This window comes from Mesocricetus auratus, unplaced genomic scaffold, assembly GCF_017639785.1.
Source record: "Mesocricetus auratus isolate SY011 unplaced genomic scaffold, BCM_Maur_2.0 Super-Scaffold_4256, whole genome shotgun sequence".
Classification (NCBI taxonomy): domain Eukaryota; kingdom Metazoa; phylum Chordata; class Mammalia; order Rodentia; family Cricetidae; genus Mesocricetus; species Mesocricetus auratus.
In genome coordinates this window covers 132,065,082-132,086,141 of record NW_024429182.1, presented here as the reverse complement: position 1 = coordinate 132,086,141, position 21,060 = coordinate 132,065,082, and the positions used below count along the sequence as shown (strand labels likewise).

The 21,060-nt window shown below is 46.3% G+C and overlaps 1 protein-coding gene across 6 annotated transcripts in view; it reads left to right on the top strand.

The window, feature by feature from the left end:
- Apba2 (amyloid beta precursor protein binding family A member 2) overlaps positions 1-21,060 on the top strand; it is a 226,921-nt gene that overhangs the window by 100,635 nt on the left and 105,226 nt on the right. For 3 of the 6 annotated variants that reach the window (XM_005084409.4, XM_040730813.1, XM_013123903.3), the window contains exon 3: positions 10,663-10,716. The gene's annotated coding sequence lies outside the window, so the exon portion shown is untranslated. Of the gene's footprint in view, positions 1-10,662; positions 10,717-18,432; positions 18,454-21,060 lie in introns of those variants that run through there. The other 3 variants (XM_013123904.3, XM_040730799.1, XM_021235520.2) reach the window with 2 other exon arrangements.

The following is a 21,060-nucleotide window of genomic DNA, read 5'->3' as shown; positions in this document are numbered from 1 at the left end:
TAGGAACTCCTACCCCATTTTATGGTTGAGACTGTTTCTGATCAGGATCCCTGGTATTTGAAATGCCACCAAAAAAGCATCAAAAACTTGGTCCCCAATCTGCAAAACTATTGGGAGGAGGTGGAACCTTCTGGAGGCAGGGAGGAAGTTAGGTTGGCGGGGACTCACCTTTGCTTTCTTCCCCCTTGAATCTCATGGCTCCCTGTGTGGTACCCTTCCGCCATGACTGCTGCTCTGCAGTCCAGGCACGATGGAAGTCCCGAAGCATCTGAAACTGAGGCAAGGCAAACTTTCATCCATGATCTGTCACAGTGATGCATGCTGATGGCAGCAGGCACGGAGCTCCCAGTCTCCTACTGGCACCAACCTCAGGCCCCCAGATGGCCTCTGGGAGTTGAGTTCTCTCAAAGCACGTTATTGCCCCAAAAGCCAGAGAAGGACTGTGGGAACTTCGGGGTCCCATTTCCAATGAAGATCTGAGCTCAGGAGTGGCCATAGCATGGTAGCTGAGGTAGTTAACCCGGTCTCTAGCTGTCTCTGTGGGAGAAACAGATCTGCTTGGAATATAGGACAGCTTGACTTGGGTCTCAAGCACTGTAGTGTAAGGTCATCTATCATCCCAACCCTTCAAGATCTACAAGATCTGAGTCTGGGGTGGCAGTGGCTGGGAGGCTTGGGGCAGCAGGCACTTGAGGGGAAGAGGAGGCAGAAGGAGGGACTGGGCTGGTCACAGCCTAGTGAAGCTCTGTGCCCCTGAGGTGCTGGCATAAGAAAGCATGCCCATAAGAAAAGTGGGCATGCTTTTCTTCATGTTTGCATTTCTCACTTTTCCCCACTTGGTCCAGCTGGAGGGTGATGAGTGATGAGAAACAGAGTACATAGTGTCATTTCCCAACTGGTCAAGGTCAAAGGAGAACAGGAAAAAATTGGATTAAACTCCGTACTTCAGCCTGAGTGTTCTGCCAAAAGGGATGCAAGCTTGGAATTTATATAGTGTCTGTTGTTAGATGGTAGTAAGAAAGGTGGCTGTTTTATCAAGATCAATTTTGGATGGCCCACTGGATGATGAACTCTTCTGTGAGTGAGTGTGTGTGTGTGTGTGTGTGTGTGTGTGTGTGTGTGTGTGAAGACAACTTTGAGGAGTCACTTTTCTCCTAAAACTATGGGTCCTAGGGATTGAACTCACATTGTACAACTTGATATCAGGTAACTTTACCTGCTCTCAACTCAAGACTCTGATTTATGTTCTCAGTAAAGATCTATAATGAAGCAGCATCTTGAGTAGCTTGACGGTAGGATACTGGGATGGATATAGATAGCTGGGTCAGCAGGAAGCATCATGCTCTGTATTCCTGGTCTCAGTAGTCACACTGTCACACTTGCTTTCTTCTCTGTACCAGGAACAAGACATTGTGTCCAGACACCTAGGGAAAGGGAACTGAGCCCACTTTTGAAGGGTTTATCAAAAACTATATGAGACATTTAAAGCACCAGAGAGACCAGAGTGGGACCCTTTCTGTTTTCATCTTCCTGTCTCTTGCGGATCAGTTGACTACTTTCATTTGTTGCTTTTCTGTGACACACCGCGTTTGTAAATATGCCTTCACCTGTTACTTTACAGGCTGTCTGCAAGCACTTTGTAAATGATATCAGGTCACAGCATTTGTTTTTTAATCTGTCATTGCCTTCTTTGCTTAACCTTTTGCTGGGGAGCTTCCCCCACAGGAGTCATAGCTGGAGCTTGCCATGTCAGCGTTGCCTGGTGCTGCTCATTGGCTCCCACTGATGGATGTTCAGCTGCTTTCCAGTTTCTGGCTGCCACAAGCAAGGCTGTCATGGATATTTATGTGTGTATCTTTGTGAACGTGAGCCAGATTGGTGAGGCGTGTTTTAACAAGGAGTTGCTGTGGGGTTGAGGATATGAATCTTAAATTTTACTACAAGTAGCCAAATTGCTTTCCAGAGTGGGTGGAGATAGCAAGGAATATTGCCACCAGTGTGTGTGAGTCTCCTCTTTGCCCTTTCCTTGACAACACTTAGCATTTCAGATGTTTTTAGTATTTGTTAGTCTGAATGTATTTTCTACCCATGGTGGTTTGAATGAGAATGGCCTCCATAGGATCATATATTTGAATGCATGGTCCTCAGTTGCTGGAACCATTTGGGAATGATTAGGAGGTGTGGCCTTGTTGGAGAAGATGTGTCAATAGGGGTGGGCTTTCAGGTTTCAATAGCCCACATGAAGCCTAGTCTCACGTACACTTTGCCTCCTACTTGTGGCTCAAGAAGTAAGCTCTCACCTACTGCTCCAGAACCATGCCTGCCTGCCTACTGCCATGCTCCGTGCCATGATGGTCATGGACTTACCCTCTGATACTGTAAGCCCGATAAATCCTTTTTTCCATAAATTGCCTTGGATGTGGTGCCTACACAGCAATAGAAAAGCAGCCAAGCCACTGCTTGAGGCCTTGATTTCTATTCCCTGCCTGCCACTGAGATGGAACACCTTTCATATATTTATGTTTACGTATTTATAATTAATTGCAACTACTTTTTCTTCGTAGATGACTGGGCCTACTCTTTGCCCCATTTCATCTTTTCTTGTGGTCAGTCTGATCCATTGTTATCTATTGCAGATGGATTTTCCCTTATTTCCTCTCAGAGCCATCCTGCCAGCATTAAATCCTAGGTTTGGCACTTCCTCTGTGTCCTTGACTGAGTTAATTAATCTGCATATGCCCCAGTTCCCTAGTCTGTGAGTGGGCTGGGAAGGGTAAGAGGTTTGTGTCTGTGTCGCAGCATTTATGTCCTTTTGCTGCTGCTATACAGAATACCACAGGTTGGATTTCCAGGACTTGCAGTTCTGCAGCCTGGGGAAGGCAACATGAAGGTACTCACATATAATTATAGTTGTATCGCCCATGACAGAAGACGAAAGGGAAAGACAGAGAAGCGGACAGACAGACAGGAGAAAGAGAAGTGGGCTAAGCTCGTCGTCCATCAGAAACCCACTCCTGTGACAAGTGAACCACTCCATTGATATCCACATCAATGCATTCACGAGGATGGAGACCTCCTAACCTAAATGCTTTTCAAAAGTCCTTCTGCTCAACACCTGCCTTTGGGTTAGACCTCCAGCGGGTAAACTGTGGGGGACACAGTGGAACCATAGGAGATGGTGGCGCACTTCATCTGACCATACTACCAAGGACACATGGGAGCCTGTCCACAGTCGTAGCTACCCTGTCCACAGCCCAAGTGAATTCTGTGCCCTCCTTTGATGGACCAGCAGGCGCTGCTGTACTTGGCCTTCAGCCTTCTGCACAGCCCTCCCTTTGGTCCCCAAGCTGCCTGAATAAAAAACAAAATCCCAGCCTTCCTCCAGGGGATGCCTGGGAATTGGAAGGCATTAGGCTCCTCACAGCAAAAATAGAAGCTTCATTTGCTTTGGAGAAAATGACAGTGAGAAGGGCAGCCAGCAGAGGTGGCTGGGGAGGCTAGGGAGCCCTCCCTAGTTCTGGGCACCTTGAGGTTGGATGCAGCTGTGCTGATCTGCCAGCAAGCTGTCCCTTCCCTTTCATCCTGTCCTCCCACTAGCATTACCATTGGTCTGTGACATCCACAGTCTTGGCATCCAAGGTCCAGTTTTTAATACCTCAGTAATGTACTGTCCTCTGGCGAGACTCCAGAGTTTAATGTGGAGAATCATTGGAAAAATATGTCAGAGATTATGGGATAGTCAGCCCCGCCAAGAAGGGCAAAGGAACTGTGCTTTGTCCCCGTGATGACATGGGAGACACATGGACAGACTTACTGAAGATCAAAGTACAGTCGAGACAGGTGATCACTAGATTAGTAGACCTGCTAATTCATAGCTGGGATTTGCAGCCATGCCTTGCTCAGGATATGTTCTGACAAGTGATGTCATTGTATAGATACTGTCTACCTTGAGGTACTGTGACATCATTGGGCATATGATCTCTGGCCACTATCCTTTATGTCCCACATTACATCACATGGACTCTGTGATGCCATTCGGTGTATAATCTCTGTCTGTTGTCAGTAATATGGCGCCGTACTGACCAAATGTCATTACGTGCCGTGTGACTGTATTTGAGAGTGCCTTGGGATATTCTCTGCAGAAGCAAGCACCAAGCAAGCCATAAAGTAAGTTCCTGAGTTCGGCCTTGTTGGCACATTCCTGAGCCCAGAAGGCTGGTGGTTTGAGTATCAAACCGATTGAAACAGTCCACGTCTGTACCCTCAACTCTTCCTGCAGGGTGGCTGCCAGGGTTTCCTCTAGAGCCAACAGTCACCCTTGAAAGAACTAGTGTGAACCAGTGAAGCCCTCTCCCACCCAGACTCTACTCTCAGATCTGGAGCAGGAAGTGAGTGGCTGGTAGCTCAATGTCACCTGTTGATGTGGCCCATTACCTCCAGACTGAATGATATCCTTCCAAGTCTGGGGCTTTGTAACCATTTTCGTGATGACAGTTTGCACATTATTTTTAAGTCTTTCCAATAGCAACAGTTGAAAGCACCTGCTATAACAAGCAGTTGTTTTTGAAACTTTGTGATCATCAAAGACTCAAGTTAAATCCAGCTTGTTCCCAAAACATTTGCACAAATAAGAGTCTTGAGATTTGAGCTTTTTATTCTGAAGATGCAGCTTGCACAGGAGGAAAATAACACATTCTCGTCTTTATAAATAGAGTTATTAGCATTGAAGACTTTACTTGGCAGCCAGCTTAGGGACTTGGCTGTTCAGAATTTGAACATCTTACTTATTAACAGTACCTGGCTTCCTCTGGTAATGTCTCTCCTTCCTGCTGGATCTGAGGACCTGGGAACCCTCTCTGAGCTTGGCCTCTCTTTGCTCGCAGAAACACTGCTTTGATCAGCTCTTGGAGTTGTGCCTTTGGGCCTCTTTCTTTCTTTGCCCTGGACAATACTTGCTCTGTCCTCCTGAGCCCGTCTTTGTGTATCACAGCAGCGATAGGCCCACACCCTTAGTCTTACAACACCTGCTCGTGGTCATGGGAACACCCGTTTTCCCCTCCTAAGAAGGTCCATCCTGAGTGATGTGTGGGTCCAGCCCCATCTATGGGGATATGTTTCATTCTTCTCAGGGCAGTTTGGAGGGGGGTCTTAAGTACCAGGTTCTAGAAAGACTGTTCTGTAGCCTACCTATCTAGAGCCTGCTTCTCTCAGTGAGGCATCCCCAGGGCAAGCAAGTCACCCAGTCAACAGTCCTGTGGGTAGCAGGGTACAGGTATGGGGGTGCCAGGGTATGGCTGTGAAGGTGCAAGGAGGAAGCCTCTATCTTTGATGCTTCTGGACCCAGACCATTACTTCTGACAAGGACTCTTTTAGACATCCCAAGGCCTCTGCATTGTGTGGGTAGGGTCCTGTTCACAGATGTCTGCACAGTTAAGGTTCCTCTTCACATTGTGTTCATTCTCCATCCCAAGCACAGAGTTCCAGACATCTCTGGTCTGTGTGTCTGGCAACAAGCACCTTACACTGTAGAGTTTTCCTGTTAGCACAAGGAAGTTAATATATAGCTCTGTGGTCAGCAGGATGTTAGAGGCAGTCCAAGTAGTCCTCTGCCTCTCTAATGGTGAGTCCGGTGTTCTTGGGTAGGATCAGAGGTCTCAGCTCTACCCAGTGAGTTAGAGGTGCTTACATATCCATCTTTCTGGTGCCTTACTCCTTCCAGGTTGTGGACTTTATGAAGCTGTAATGGTTTGCCTTGCATTTCAAGGATGCTTCTAATGAGCATGTGCTACCCTTGTGCATGCCTAGGTCCTTTTGCTGGTGACCTTGACTTTGGATGAACTCTTCAATGAGCTGCCTCACCAGGAGTGATGTGGGGTTCTCTCTCTCTCTCTCTCTCTCTCTCTCTCTCTCTCTCTCTCTCTCTCTCTCTCTCTCTCTCTCTCTCTCTGTGTGTGTGTGTGTGTGTGTGTGTGTGTACGATCTGGGACCTCCCCAAAGCTATCAAAGATAATCAGCAAATTCTGCCTCATCCCCTCTACAGAATTTTTGTTTCTGGAATGCCTGGAAACACAGAATTTCAAAGGCTGTGTTTGACCACGGACTAATGTATTCCCAGAAACTTGTATGTTGGAAAATATAGGACCAATGGTGGCAGTTGAAGTGGTGTCCTGTGAGAAAGTCAATGAGTCCTGGAAACTGATGCCAGAAATCACAAAAGTTACTTCCAGTAAGAAACCAGGCCTGGGGGTGGCATATGACATCAGGTAGCTGAAAGCTATTCATTGGATGTGTTCTCTATGTCTAATTACTGCCATAGACAGGACAATAACCCAGAGTGCCATTGTTTCTATGGTGGTTCCTAAGGCAGGGTGCTCTGGGAGGCCAAGTACTCTGGAGGATCCTATTGCATGAATGGGAAAGGAGCAATTCTTTGGCTTGAATTTGCATGTCTTTCTGGGGAAGCTAAACTGCAAGGTCAGCCATCTCTCACCTCCATCCAAAGCCAACACCTATGAGTGGGTAGATATTCTGGAGTCTTGGTCTTGTGGGGAGACCTGCAGATTTAATTCCCAGCCTGGAGGTTGCTGAGGTCTAGAACATTATTCTGAAGATAGCTGTGTGGTGAGTGGGTGAGAAGCAGGCACTGTCTAATCACAAATGGCTGAGGAGGCCCCCCATGCCAGACTCCTGTGGAGCAAGAAGGGGGAGGAAAATCAGAGGTGAAGACAAGCCCAGGTAACTCTAGCAGGCACGCTGCTGTCTTGTGTCCCTTGAAGCCGCTGGCAAGAGCTGGAATTTCCTGGTGACCCAGTTAACTAGAGGGATAGCTACTGACCCTTCTGTCTTAGGGGCCTTCCCCTAGTCTCATGCAGATCCTGGAGAGGACAGGAGAAACTGGTGGCGGTGCTGGGTCAGAGTGGTAGGTGACCTTGCATTTGAGTTAAAAGGCTGCTGGGAAATGGGAGGAAATAAACATAAAAAGAATGCAAATGAATTGCATCAGAGTGGACAGGAGCCCTGACTCCATATCCACCAGGGACGGCTGCATGGAGCCTATAAATAGACACTTAAAGCCCGGTTCTAAATTGAGTTCAGATGTGGGCCTGTTTCCTCACACGGAAAAGTATTTGTGTAAGGTATAACACACACCACTGTTTCCAAGCTGGGGGATTTTGTGCTTTCTGAGGGACTCTAGGTGGAGCAGGTGGGGGATGTGCTGCTTCCAGATGAATGAGACTCTGTCCTTGTCCTGGACCTCTCAGGAGAGGGAGCTCTAGAGAGAGAGGTTCCCTAGGGAAGGAGGCAGCTGCACTTCTCCCAGGGGAGCAGAGTGAGTCCCTGGACAGGCTCTGGGCTTCTCCCAGGTGCCTCTGCTCAAGGGCAGGAGAAACACAGTGAACTGGGATGATGCCAGGTGGTCTACAATGGGTGATGAGACCCTTGCTTATGGGGGGGTGAAACCTGTATGGTGGGCTGAGGAGTCCTAGCTTCCTACATGTGTGAGGGTTTTGGTTCCCCTAGAACTGGAGTTATGGACAGTTGTGAGTCACCATGTGGGTATTGGAAATTGAACCCAGGTCCTTTGGAAGACATATCAGTGCTCTTAACCACTGAGCCATCTCTCCAGCCTGGAGTCTAGTTTCCTAGTCAGGCTTCCTGGAAAAAATGGAGGTGCTCTCTCTCTCTCTCTCTCTCTCTCTCTCTCTCTCTCTCTCTCTCTCTCTCTCTCTCTCTCTCTCTCTCTCTCTCCTCCCTCCCTCCCTCCCTCTCTCTCTCTCCCTCTCCCTCTCTCTGTTTCTCTGTCTGTCTGTCTCTCTGTCTCCTTCTCTCTGTCTCTCTCTCACTCAATTCCCATTTTCTATTATGCTAATTGATGGGTACTTTGGGGGAAAAGAATCTATTTTCTTGGTCCTGGAGGAGCAGCATATTGGGATGGCCATCCATCTGGTAGCAGCCCCACGTGTGCACTCATAGCCTCAAGTGGTGAGCAAGAGAGCAAGGGTACTGTGCGTTCAGATTTCTCCCCCTCTTCTGATAACCCCACCAGGGTGAGTTGTGGGAGCTCAAGATGGCGGGTCCTATCCTGATGATCACCCCAAACCCCCACTCACCCCCAAACACCATGGTCAGAATTAGTTTCCATTCTAACTCTCTCACAGCAGAGACTAGACTCCAACACTAGTTTTGCAAAGGACAAGCCATATTCATACCTCAGCACTGGTTGGCTAGTTTGGGACCACAGAGCCACCTCCTAACTAAGTGATGAGCAAGGGGCGCCATTTCCTGGCGTGCAAGTGAAGCGTTTTATCCAGGGGGCTGTAACATGTATTCTATGTGCTAACTCCATAATCGGTTCATTTTGAAGGTGCCCAGGTGGCAAGTCTGTGCTGTCGGTGTAGCAGGGACTCTGGGATGGCAGGGTGGCTGCAGGGTTACTCTGGGCATCTGCTGGGTTTCACCTTCCCAAGTGCCTTTCAAGCACCTTTTCTTTCACCTTATTTCCCTGATGTGTATATTAATACGTATGCGTTCTCTCTCTCTCTCTCTCTCTCTCTCTCTCTCTCTCTCTCTCTCTCTCTCTCTCTCTCTCTCTCTCTCTCGTTATGTCCCCACTGGTGTGTGTGCGCATGTGCATGTGTGCATGTGCGTGCATGCGTGCGTGCGTGCGTGTGTGTGTGTGTGTGTGTGTTTGTGTGTGTGTGTGTGTGTGTGTGTGTAGACCAGAGGTGAACTTGACTATCATTCCAGAGGTGCCATCCACCATACTTTTTGCGATAGGGGCTCTCATTGGCCTGGAGCTGGCCAGTGAGTTCCAGGGATCTGCTTAGCTTCACCGCCCAGTGCTGGGATTACACAAACTACAGATGTTTGTTTGTTTGTCTGTTTATTTGATGTGGGCTCTGGGCATGGAACTTGGATCCTCGGGCTTGTGCTGTGGTTGAGCACTTTGCCAACTGATCCATCTCTCTGGGCTTGATGGTCGTTGTCTCCACTTTCATGCCGATGCTGTGCAGACTTTGTCCATGTCCACATAGGAAGCGAGCAGCCCATACTGACTGTGCTTTGGGAAGTGAGTGTGTGGCTGAAATGCCTCATCTGTGGTGCTCAGATGGGTGTGATAAGGAGGCCTCTTCAGAGAGCCAGAATCGGTAAGGCATTCAAACGCTGTGTATGCACCAGGTCTTTGGGAAGGACCTGCAGCCATGTAAGTACCTGGCCCCTGCCACCCTGGGGAGGGCACAGAGGCTAAGGGTCTGCGCATCCCTTAAGAGTCTTCTAGAGGATTCTAGTCCTTTCTCTCTGGTCATAAGGCATTTGCACGGGCCGTGTTGGGGCAGATGAAATTCTCCAACACTGGGAGGACCTGCTTCTAAGAATGTCTGTTGAGAGAAATGAGAGTCACCATCTGGCCTTGTTGGAAATGTGATAATGCAAATCTAGATCAGGCCTTGGTCACAGAGCAGAAGCCATTGTCTCCTTGGGCCAGGAACAAGACCCATTTTTTCTTCCAGGTAAATGAAGCCTGTGACCTCGGGTCCCACAGTAGGTGAAGGTACATTGCCCACACAGTGCAGGTCTCTGTGGATCCTCTGGCCTGGGCTTTCTGCCTTTGAAGGCCTCAGGAAGAGGCTTTCTAAAAGGGAACAGAGGAGCTGAGGAGATGGCTCAGTGAGTGACCTGTTTGCCCTGTAAGCATGGGTTTGGACCCTTGGGCACCCATGTAAATATCTGGGTGCAACAGCCTGGAATGGCAGAGATGGGACGATATCTGAGGTCACTGGTTAGTCTAGCCAGTGAGTGAGCTCAGGGTTCAGAGAGACTGTCTTAAAAAATAAGGAGAGGACTGACTGAGGAAGATGCTAGGTGTTGGCGTTTGACCTTCACATGCACGCACAAATGCCTACACACACATGCACACACGGGTTCACACATGCACACGCATGCACGCACATCACATATACACAAAATGAAAAGAAACAAAGTACTGTATCATTTCATCCTGCTTTAGCTGTAGCATACAGAGAGAAGAGGATTAGATACGGTTCTGAGGGCAGGTTAACCATTCTTTCCCTCCTCATCCCATTCAAGGTCTGGTCTTGAATCCCTCAAGTCCGTTGGCTTTCTTCCTCAGTTTTCATTTCTATAGCAGTCTCTGTTTAAGGGAGATGGAGGGCAGGGTCCTCTTTGGGTTACCTCATCATGGCCAGAAGGGAGGGCTGAGACCCTTGACAGAGAAAGTGAGTGATGTCCTTTCTCTTCCTGTAATAACTCCAACCCTTGTGCGGACCCCAGCCTTCTCCAAAAGTGTCACAGAACAAGGGTTCTACAACCATTGGGGTCAAGCTTTGTTGTGAGGAAATGAATATTCATGAGGTCTTTGACAAGCTTCATTAATATGCAGGTAGTCTCTCCTTCTAGAACGGAACATAAGCCATCATTATTTGCCCAACACGTTTTTCTTAAAGCAATAATTACACAATAAAATGGCTAAAGAAACATTTTAATTATTTGTTTAGGGTACTTTCTATCATCCCGTTCATTTGATTTTGCAGGTGATTCGAAACCTCTCATCTAAATTTGTGTGCATGGAAGAGCCCTATATAAGCATCATTGCATTTCTGGAATGAAGTCATTTTTTCTGTTCCTTCTGCTTTATTCCAGGAAGACTGGATCACCAGGGGAGTTTTCAGGACGTTATCAAGGCACTAATTTTTGGTAAGCAATCAGGGGCGGTCTTGCATGGAACCCGGTCATCTTGCATGGAGTAAAATTGGTCTTGCTTGGAATTACTTCTTGTTTCTGCCATGTGGTAACTGGGATTGCCTCAGCAGAAGGATACTACACCATGGCAGGTGGACAAGTTCTGTGTCCATTTCCAGGGAAATGCATGGGTATAGTTCAGTTTTCCTGAGCACAAATCTTTGAAGCTGATATTTGATTTGACTGCCAAGGTGTAGACAGACCATGAGCTCACCACTTGTCATTTACTTTGCCTGGAACTGGTCCTCATCTACCACCCATGACAATAGCAGTCTGCACAAACGCTATTGTCCTTTCTCTCTCAGACTGGTATTCCTCTGAACCCTTGTCCTCCCAGGGAATCCTATTTACTAAAGGTTGGGATTAGCAGCAGACCTGTCAGTATCCAACAGAGACAATTGCTACAGGTCCAGTGTCCTCAGTCTGAAAATTAGATGTCCCAAATGTGCAAAGTCCCAGGGTCAATCTCTAACGTTACAAACAAACAGTAAAGACAAAACCCCCCAAACAAAGTAAAAATAAAACAGCAATGACATGCAAAGCAAAAAAGTCTATGGAACATTCCCATGTCTAAATACTCTGAAATCATAAGCACTTCTAGTCCCGAGAATTTTGGATAAGGGTTACTCAGCCTATAGTCTGGTTTGAGAAGTCAGCCATTTGTGAAATTCTAGGAGTCAAGCACAAGACATCTGATTTAGATCAGAAAAAGGCCTCTTCTATCAGGTGGTTCCAGGTTGCCATCTGCCTGTGCTCGCCCTGGAGGATCTGCGGGATTGCAAAGGGGAAGGTGAAGGATGAATTCTGGATTGCAAGGGCTTATCTTCATGGGTCAGAGCTGCACCATCTGGCCTGGTGGTAGGGAACCTGATGAATGGGTTGGGGTGTGTTTGAAGAGGAGGGAACAAAAGGTAAGGGTTGTTACTGCCAGGAAGCAGAGCAATACATGGTCTCTGTGTCCTGACCCAGAGCCTTCAGAGCCTCTGCTTAGCTCCATGGCTCCCCCTGGATTCATGAGAAGGAACAGCGGCTGGACAAGCATAGACTAAAGGTGCACTGTCACTTGTGTTTAGAAGGAGAGGGAAACTTGTTCTACATGGGGAAGCTGTACAGCAGTTCTTAAGATGAAAGGAAGACTAATCAGGCCAACAGTGGGCTTCTGGAAGTCAAGGCTATACTTAGAAGCGCCGTTTTGCCTGGTTCTGGGTAGCAGAAGTCCATGGGTCATAAGTAGTGGTTTTGTTTTTGTTTGTACAGTGAGGTGACTGTCTATTCACTTTCAGCATCTTCCTTGTGTTTGCGGGACTACTCATATGGCTGGTGGGATGCACAGGCAGAACTTCCTATGCAACACATTGGACATGTTTTTGTCACAAAATGCCATGGGTGGATTGTGTGGTGGCTTTTGGCTGTGGCATATTCATAAACAGTTTGGAGTTGTAGAGCAGTCAGAGATTTTCCAGAGAACAAGGCAGAACTTCAGTGTTTCTCTGTGACTTCTAAAGGGTTGTGGCTGAGTGGTTCTGAACTTGTTCCCTCTTATCTGTTTATACATACACTGTGAATTTACCCCATGCTCTCCACAGACTTTTCACATCTTATTTGATCTTGTGCTAAGAGTCATGCACACATTTCACTTTTAACATCAAGAGATGCATCAGCCTTCTCAGCTCCGAAAACATTAGAGCATTTAGGAACCAGGTTCTGTAAAGAGGCAGGGTTTTGTTTGTAACATGCTTGTGAAGGGTGACCTTAATAATGAGGATGCAGCCTCATGAATTATTGTAAAATTCTAATGCTGGGTCATGCAACCAGGACATCCCTCCCACCCTCCAGGAATTACCCACTGTGAAACTTGTGCCTTAAAGTCTTCCAGAATGAAGTCCAGGTACATTGCAGTCAGCTGGAGCCATGGTGTGGTTCACTTTATACCTCCAAAGCACAAGGTTTTTTTCTTCCGAGCTTACAAAAACGCCTGGTGGGGCCTGGTGGGATTTTATATGATAGAGGAGCTGTACCAGTTGCAATAGCCAAGGCCCCTCCCAAGCGCTCCTGCTACCAGCAGTACGGTAACCCATCATTTAAGTGAATGTGCTCATCATCCTTCCCTCCAGTGTCCCCGAAGAAAAGCATATTCCTCCTTAGAAAGAAAAGTGGTGATGAAATGGATATTTTTAAATGTCAATTATGCCAGAATGAATGTCTGCTTGGAGAGCTGCAAAGAGAAGTGGAGGCCTGGCTTTATATCTTTTTCCGCTGCAAATGGAGCCATTTTATAATCTCCGAATACTAATGCCCATGATGCTCCCAGTGTCTTGTAGCAGAATAACTTTATAAATGCGTTCCCACTCTCAGTGAAAGTTTGAGATCCTCTTCTGTTTTTTTCCCTAGAATAATCGATTTATAATCCTCATCATTTTGTGTATGTATAGTTTGGTCTCTACTTACAGAATGCATGGAGATTAAGATCAGTGGTTGTCCTGCAGGAGCACTGAGAAGCAAGTGAACTGTATTTAAATCATGGAGAGCTCAGAGCATATGTGTAAAGAGAAGCTTTTTCCTTGAGAGAAGCCTTCCCGCCAGCCTGGTTCCAGAGCCGCATCAGTCCCAAATAAACACACAGGAGGCTATATTAATTATGAAGCTGTTGGCCTTGCTTGTTTCTTACTGGCTAGCTCTGACTCAAGTATTTATCCCATAATTGCTAATCTAAGTATTTCTCTCACCAGAGAGGTTTCCAGGCTTCCTACCCCATGGCGTTACATCTTGACTCTCTGTGTTTCTCCTTCCCAGAGTCCTCCTAGACTCCTAGTCCCACCTATCTAGATTCCTATTGGCCAGCAGTGCGTTATTGACATATACATAGGACTTCCCCAACACATATGGGATGAGGTGTTGTTGCAGTCGTGAAGATGGCTGCCTGGTAGAACCACAGCAGCTCCTGCCCCAGCACAGACGTGTGTCAGTGCTGTGTGAAACCCTGTCAACCATGTTTGGGGAAAAAAAACACAAAAAAGCAAAACAAAACAAAACACAAGCAAACAAAATCCAGACACAGAACCAGAACACCAAGAGAAGATGGCATTAGGCTGGGGCATTTCTGATGGGATGCTGCCACGATTGAGACTGTGGTATTTGTGTGGAGAGAGACACAGACACAGAAGACGCCCAAAGTGACTCTATGGTTAGATGTCATATGTGTAGGAACCGGGGACACAGTAGAGCTTTGCTGTGGTCCCGGTAGAAAAGGTTCCACCAGGTACTTTTTCAGTTATTATGGTAAGATGCGTATCATAGCTACTTTTATATCACTGTGATAAAAACACCAGGAACAAGGCAACTTGCAAAAGAGAGCATTTAATTTGGATTACAGTTCCAGAGGGTTAGAGTTTATGGTGACTGGGAGGAGAAGGAACATCTGAAAGCTCACCTCTTGATCACAGGCACCAGGAAGAGAGAGGTAACTAGGAATGATATGGGCTTTTGAAACTTCAAGGCCCACTCCCAGTGACACACCTTCTCCAACCAAGTCATACTTTCTAATCTTTCCCAATCATTTCCACCAATTACAAATCCAGTATTCACACACATGAACGTATGTGGGCCGTTCTCATTCAATCCACCACAATACCTAAGATAAAAGATTAAAGGAGGGAGAGTTCAGAGGAGAGGTTTCTGTCCATCATGGTGGAGGAGGTGGGGAGGTGGGGAGTGTCCTTCTGTATATATGTTTCTCTTATTGGTTGATGAATAAAACACTGATTGGCCAATAGCCAGGCAGGGAGGATAGACAGGGCTACCAGACCAGGAGAAGGCTGGGGAAAGGAAGGAGGAAGGAGAGAGAGGGAAGCCATGAGAGATGCCATGTAGAGACTGGGAAGATGGGAGGCACCAGGTGTTCTCTGGTAAGATAAGGTCATGTAAAAATACATAGATTAATAGTTATGGGTTGATAATTAAGACAGAGCTAGACTGTAAGAAGCCCTAGCTATCGGGCATCAGTTTATAAATTAACATAAGTCTTTGTGTGTTTACCTGGGGCTAAGCAGTGATGGGACCAGGTGGGACAAGAACCTCCACCTACAGTGGGGGAGGGCATGGCAGGTCTGGGGAGGTGTGGGAAGGCATGCAAGTTCAATTCTATGGAGCAAAGAAAGTACCAGGAGCATTAGTTTAACCTTCAGAGACCTGTCCTTAGTCTTCCAACTAGACCCCAAACTCCTAAAGTGTCTGCCACTTTCCAAAATAGTGACTGGCTACAGACCAAACATTCAACACATGAGCTAGTGGGAGATGTTTCATATTTAAACCACAACATGCAGGACAACTGATTGGTTATATAGCAAATGATAAAATGAGATTGCACCTTATAGCTTACATAAGTGAATGTCTATGGAGTGAAATAGTAAAAGTTTAAAGTATGTGGAAGACATTTTCTTCTCTTGGTCTCTCTAAAAATAATAATTAATTACACATATATAAGCATTTTAAAGAGAACCAAGAAAAAAGATAAAAGAGTTGAAAAATGGGCCAATAGCATGAAAAAGCCTAAATGGCTTATAGAGTAATGAACACTTTCTGTCTTCAATTGCCAAGTTAATGATATACCATTTCAAAACTGTATTTTGGCAGATTAAGATAAACCAAGAATGTGATGAGCAGGGGGTTGTTATGCCTTCCTTAGTGGGAGCAGATTGAGTAAAAGCCCCTTCAGAGAGCAAACACACAGCTTACAAACAGAACAAAATGTGGAACCCTATGATCCAATCATTCCACTCTTAGGTGTATATGTTTTTTGTTGGCCATGAATTAGTCAAAGTTTTCCAGGAAACCAGAAGTCATGGGATCAGTCTCAGGGTCTGTCAATATACTAATCTATCATTGGTGTGTCTTAAGATTTATGGTTGAAGGGTTTATTGCATTACAGTTATTGGCTCATTTGCCACAAGGTCCTATGATCTGCCTTCACTGACTGGAGAGCCCGTTGGCACACACTCCCAAGAGCAAGAGCACTAAGTGCTGCTTCCTGCCCAGGCCAGCAGCCTCATAGCCAGAGGACAGAGGATAGGACACAGATGTCCTGACTCAAGAAATCAGACAGAGAGCAGATTCTGTCACTTGGATTGTTGGAGGTCCCCAACCCTGGCAGGACCATCTGCTTTACCCAGCCCACTTGTTCAAATGCATGTGCACATCTTCCCAAATACCCTAAGAGAGGTAGCCAGGACATGCCAAGGTTAGCCAGGTATGGCCCAGTCAGTATGACACAAAGAAATAGCCATATGTCCCAATGAACATTTTTTAAATAAATTAAAACAAAATAGAAGATACCAGGACCCATTCTACGTGGGAGGGAATGTCTTTACTAGTATTATGAGTCTAATGGTTTGGGAGGTAGAGAAAAACTGAGTAACAATGGTTAAGCCTGAATGGTGTGTGTTCATGGGTCTCTGCCTCATTGTTCTCTACACTTTGTTCCGTTTATCTCAAAGCACTGATGGAAGAAGAGGTTAGGCTAGGACTAGAGAGATAACTCAGTTGCTAAAATGCTTGCTGTGCAAACACGAGGGCAGGCATTTGACTCCTAGGACATCCCCACAAAAAGCTGGGTGTGGTGGCACAAACTTTTACTTAATGGCAGCACTGGGGAGGTGGAGACAGGTGGATCCCTGGGGTTTCCAGATAACCCAGTGAGAGCTAGCCCGTGAGAAACTTTGTATCAAATAACAAGATAGGGGCTGGCAAAGTGGCTCAGGTCTTGCTCCTAAGCCAGATGATCTGAGTTCGGTCCTGGTTCCCACATCTCAGAAGGAGAAAAGCAAACCCTTAAGTTGTCGTCTGACCTCCACACTCTCATCGTGGCACTTGTGTGTTTATACACACATACAAATAAACATAAATACATGTACTAAAGAACTTAAAAAATAAAAACGATGAAAGACGCAGGCAGATGGTACCTAAGGAGTGATACCCGATGTTGACTTTATGTGCTCATGTACCTGCCCACACATAAACACATACACATGGGCCCCCTGACACACATACAAAACGCCCACAGGTGGCGCCCCTCCCCATTCTGTACTGTGTGTCTCTTCGAATCACTTTGCTTGCAATTGCTAGTGGACCCACTAACGGGCTGAATTCTTGGCCTTACCTTTTCTCAGATGGCTCTGCAATTGTCTCTTCCTTGTGGTGTTGGGATGCCTCATGAGCCAGGGTGTGCTGACTGACCTGGCCCTGTGTTTTCAGTGACTGCATTTCGGGCTGCTTTGGGTCCTGCCTAGCTTACCCATCTCTCAGGCACTTCTGAACGTCTTTCCGAACAACTCCCCTTTTGGATGTTGGCTGGAGGTCTGGTCCCACGGCCCTACCTGTTGTTGTTCTATTCCTAATCTCTAATATTGGTGTGGACTCCCAAGACCACTGATCTGTGTCGGTGGCCCAGTGTTTCATGGGTGCTGGATACTCTGGGAATATGGGATCGTTAATTCTAGATTCTCAGATGTCCAGAAATGCCTTTTTCCTACTCTACTAAATGGGAAGTCAGGAGTTGTGGGCCAGGCGGGGTGTGCAGCTGATGGGAGCTCTCTGATACTGAGTGTCCTCTGGAGGAGGCCTAAAGGAGACACCTGATTATTTGTTCTCAGATTCAGAATGTGTTTTCAAATATTTGGAAACTTCTGCCCTGACACTGACTATGTTTTTTAAGTTTCGTTAAGAGAGAGAGAAAAATCGCCAACACCCCACTTGAAAAGATGAAAAATGTGTTAAAATAACACAGGGAACTGCAACTAGGTTGAGCCCAACATAATTAGTGTGATTAAATTGAAGGAAGTCAGCCTTTTCTGTATGTAAGTTTTTATTAATGATATTCAGATCAGGTTAATTATGTCCAATTCTAATTAATGACAGCACTGTGCACTCAGGCTTTCCCAAACTATATTCTCTGGAGTCCCATGTGATGGTCCTGAATATAGTTCACATGTCCCTGGCTGGACAGTCCCCAAGAGACCTGCTTAATAAAGGCCTTGGGAAGTTCTGTTGGGAAGAAACCCATTTAATTTGATCAAACTTACCTCTCCAAGCTTGTTCCCAGTTACCCATGGAATTGTTAAACTATACCACATCTTTGCTTGAACCAGTAGGTAATGAGCAGTAGGCACCCATGTGAAGACACTCATCATTCATGGGTGGGAGTGCCCTCAGTTGAGTTTTGGAATGAGTTGGCATCATAGAGGGCAGGCGGGATTCTTGGTCTGCCAGTCAAGGCTCGGCTACAGGTGCAGCTGGTATGGATTTGAAGAGATCAGAAGGAAGCAGCTTATGTGGTGGTGTAGTCTGTGTAGGCAGACCTGAAATCCATAGGGAAGACTGTGAGGAAGGGTGGCTGGTGCTTCAGGCCTGGGCAAAGCTGCAGTCCACAGGGCAGACCACCTTCCTATAGGATGTCTCATGAACTGTGAGTGGTGCTCCTCGGGAGGGATTAGGAGGTGTGTTCTAGGAGTAGGTGTGGCCTTGTTGGAGGAAATATTTCACTGCAGGTGGGCTTTGAGGTTTCAAAAGCCCAAGGCAGGCCCAGGTGTGCTCTTCCTGCTGTCTGAGGATCCTGATGTAGAACACTCTCAGCACCACGCCTTCCTGTATGCTGCCAGGCTTCCTACCATGCTGATAGTGGACTAACCCTCTGAAATTGTAAGCAAGCCACCAGTTAAGTGCTTTCTCTTATAATAGTTGCCTTGGTCGTGGTGTCTCTTCACAGCAATAGAACAGTAACTAAGGAAGTAGTTAGTACAAGGAAGTGGGGTATTGCTAGCCTGATGCTGCTGCTTGTTGGTAGAATGTGGATTTGGGGGTTTTGGATTAGGAAAGCAGTTGAGCACTTTAAGTGGAGCTTAATGGGGCACACTAATAGGAGCATGGAAGACAGTAGTGCTGAGAGCAATGTGGATTATGATGACCTGAAGAGGTCTCAGAGGATAACAGTATTAGGAAATGGCCTAGAGACCCTTCTTGTGATTTGGAAAAGAATGTGGATGCTTTTTGCCCTGTCTTAAAAAATCTCCCAGAGGTTAATTGGAGAGGTTTTTTTGTTTGTTTGTTTTTTATTTATTAATGGCTTTAATAAAGATTTCAGGACAGTCTAGTTAGTATTGACTATGTGCTATTGTCTAATTGCTGCGACTAAGCACCATGACCAAAGAGCAAGTTGGGAGGAGAGGGCTTATTTGGCTTATGCTTCAGCATTGGTGTTCATCACTGAAGGAAGACAGGACAGGAACTCAAAGAGGGCAGGGCTCCAGAGGCAGGAGCTGATGCCAAGGCCATGGGGGGGGCTGCTTCCTGATTTCCTTCCCATGGCTTGCTCAGCCTGCTTTCTTTTAGAACCCAGGACCAACACCCCAGGGATGGCACCACCCACCATGGGCTGGGTCCTCCCCCACTGATCACTAAATGAGAAAATGTCTTACAGCTGGATCTCATCTAGACATTTCCTCAGCTGAGGCTCCTTCCTCTGATGACTCTAGCTTGTGCCAAGATGACACTCAAAACCAGCCAGTACAGATATGGTTATTATTAATAACTCTCAGGCACAAGCTAAGCAAGGAAAAATACAAAAACTACAGTTTGAGGAGAAAAGGAGCGCCAGGAAGTGTCGAGGAGAGTCCATGCTCAAGGAGATAAAAATTTTAAAGAAAAGCTTGAAGCTAAGTGGAATAAAGGGAGGGGTGACCTCTGGTAAAGACTCCCAACTTCTGAAAAGGAACTAAAGAAAATCTTCAGCAGGGAAGAAAACCACCACAATGTGTTATGTCCAACTTTAAAAGTCTCACAGTCTTCAACAATCCCAAGGCCATTCAAAGGCCATTGAGATTGTCCTAGTTTTGTTTCAGTAGCTGTGATAAAACCAGACAGAAAGTGAGGAGAGTGTTCCTTTCATCTCATACTCTATACCCCATTACTGAGGGAAGCCAAGGCAGAAACTCAAGGCAGGACCTTGAGGCAGAGATCATGGAAGAGAACTGACTGCTTACTGGCTTGCTCCTAGGCATACATCCAGCTACCTTTCTTATATAGCCTGAGCCCACTTGTCCAGAGATGGCACTGCTCACATTGGGTTGGACCCTTCTACATCAGTGAGTAATCCAGAAAATCACAGACACACATGCCCACAGGTGACTCTGATGGAGGCCGTTCTTCAGGTGAGGTTCTCTTTTCCCAGGTTTGTCGAAGTGACAACCAAGAATACCCTTGTGTTTGACTTTCTTTTGGGACCACCATCTCACAGATAACAACATGGAGACTTCTTATTAATTATGAAAGCTTGGCCTTAAGTTTAAGCATGTCCCCGACTAGCTCTTACAACTTAAATAAAGCTGCTTTATTAATCTATGTTTTGCCACATGGCTTGGTTGCCTCTTCTCTGTACTGTATGTCTGACTTACTGCCTGTCTTACTGACATCTCAGCATGCACCTAGATTCCTTCTCCTCTTCCTCCCTCTCCCTGGAAATGCTGCCTATCCTCTCCTGCCTTGCTATTGGACATTGAGCTCCTTATTAAAGCATTCAGAAGGGGCCTTGACAAAGATACATCTTCACAGTGTAGGAAAAAAGGATTATCCCAGGACATACCCTTAACAAAGACCGAAGAAAGTCTCTTAGTTCCAAGTCCTTTATTAAAAAGGACGACAAAACAAGTTACATACTTTCAATTCATAATATTATAAAGATTATCACTCAACATAGGGAATGAGAGCATAACAAAGAAAACTCAGTCCATAGCAATACCAAGAACTACCAGAGCAAACATCAAATCCTACAGCTTTGTATCCAGCATTTGGGGATTGGAATGAACTCATCTGGGCTCCACCTACATGGGGATACCTTCCTCTAGCCCTACTGTCCACAGTACAAGAAACCTCTCTCAGGAAAGATTCACTAAATACTTGACAGTTTCTTCTGAGGCCATCTATGGTCCTGGTATCTTTAACCTCTTGGGATCTCTGAGGCAATTTAGGTATTCCCTTCCCAGCTTCATGCAGTGGTCTAGGGGCCTTCGTGCAGAGACGCCGACACTGCCACTTATTGCCTGGGTTCAGTGACTCTGGAAAGTTTGGCACAAGCCTACATTTCTCTCTTGCATCTCTCATGCCTTTAAAACAAGACTACATAAATAACAGTGTGTAGTTTTGCTGCCCAACCTCTTGGACCACAGTTGCAATAGCCTGTGTGTTTCTTTGAGACTGACCCTGGGGCTACATTTTCCCATGTGATTGCATTTGAACAGGGAACTCTTATAG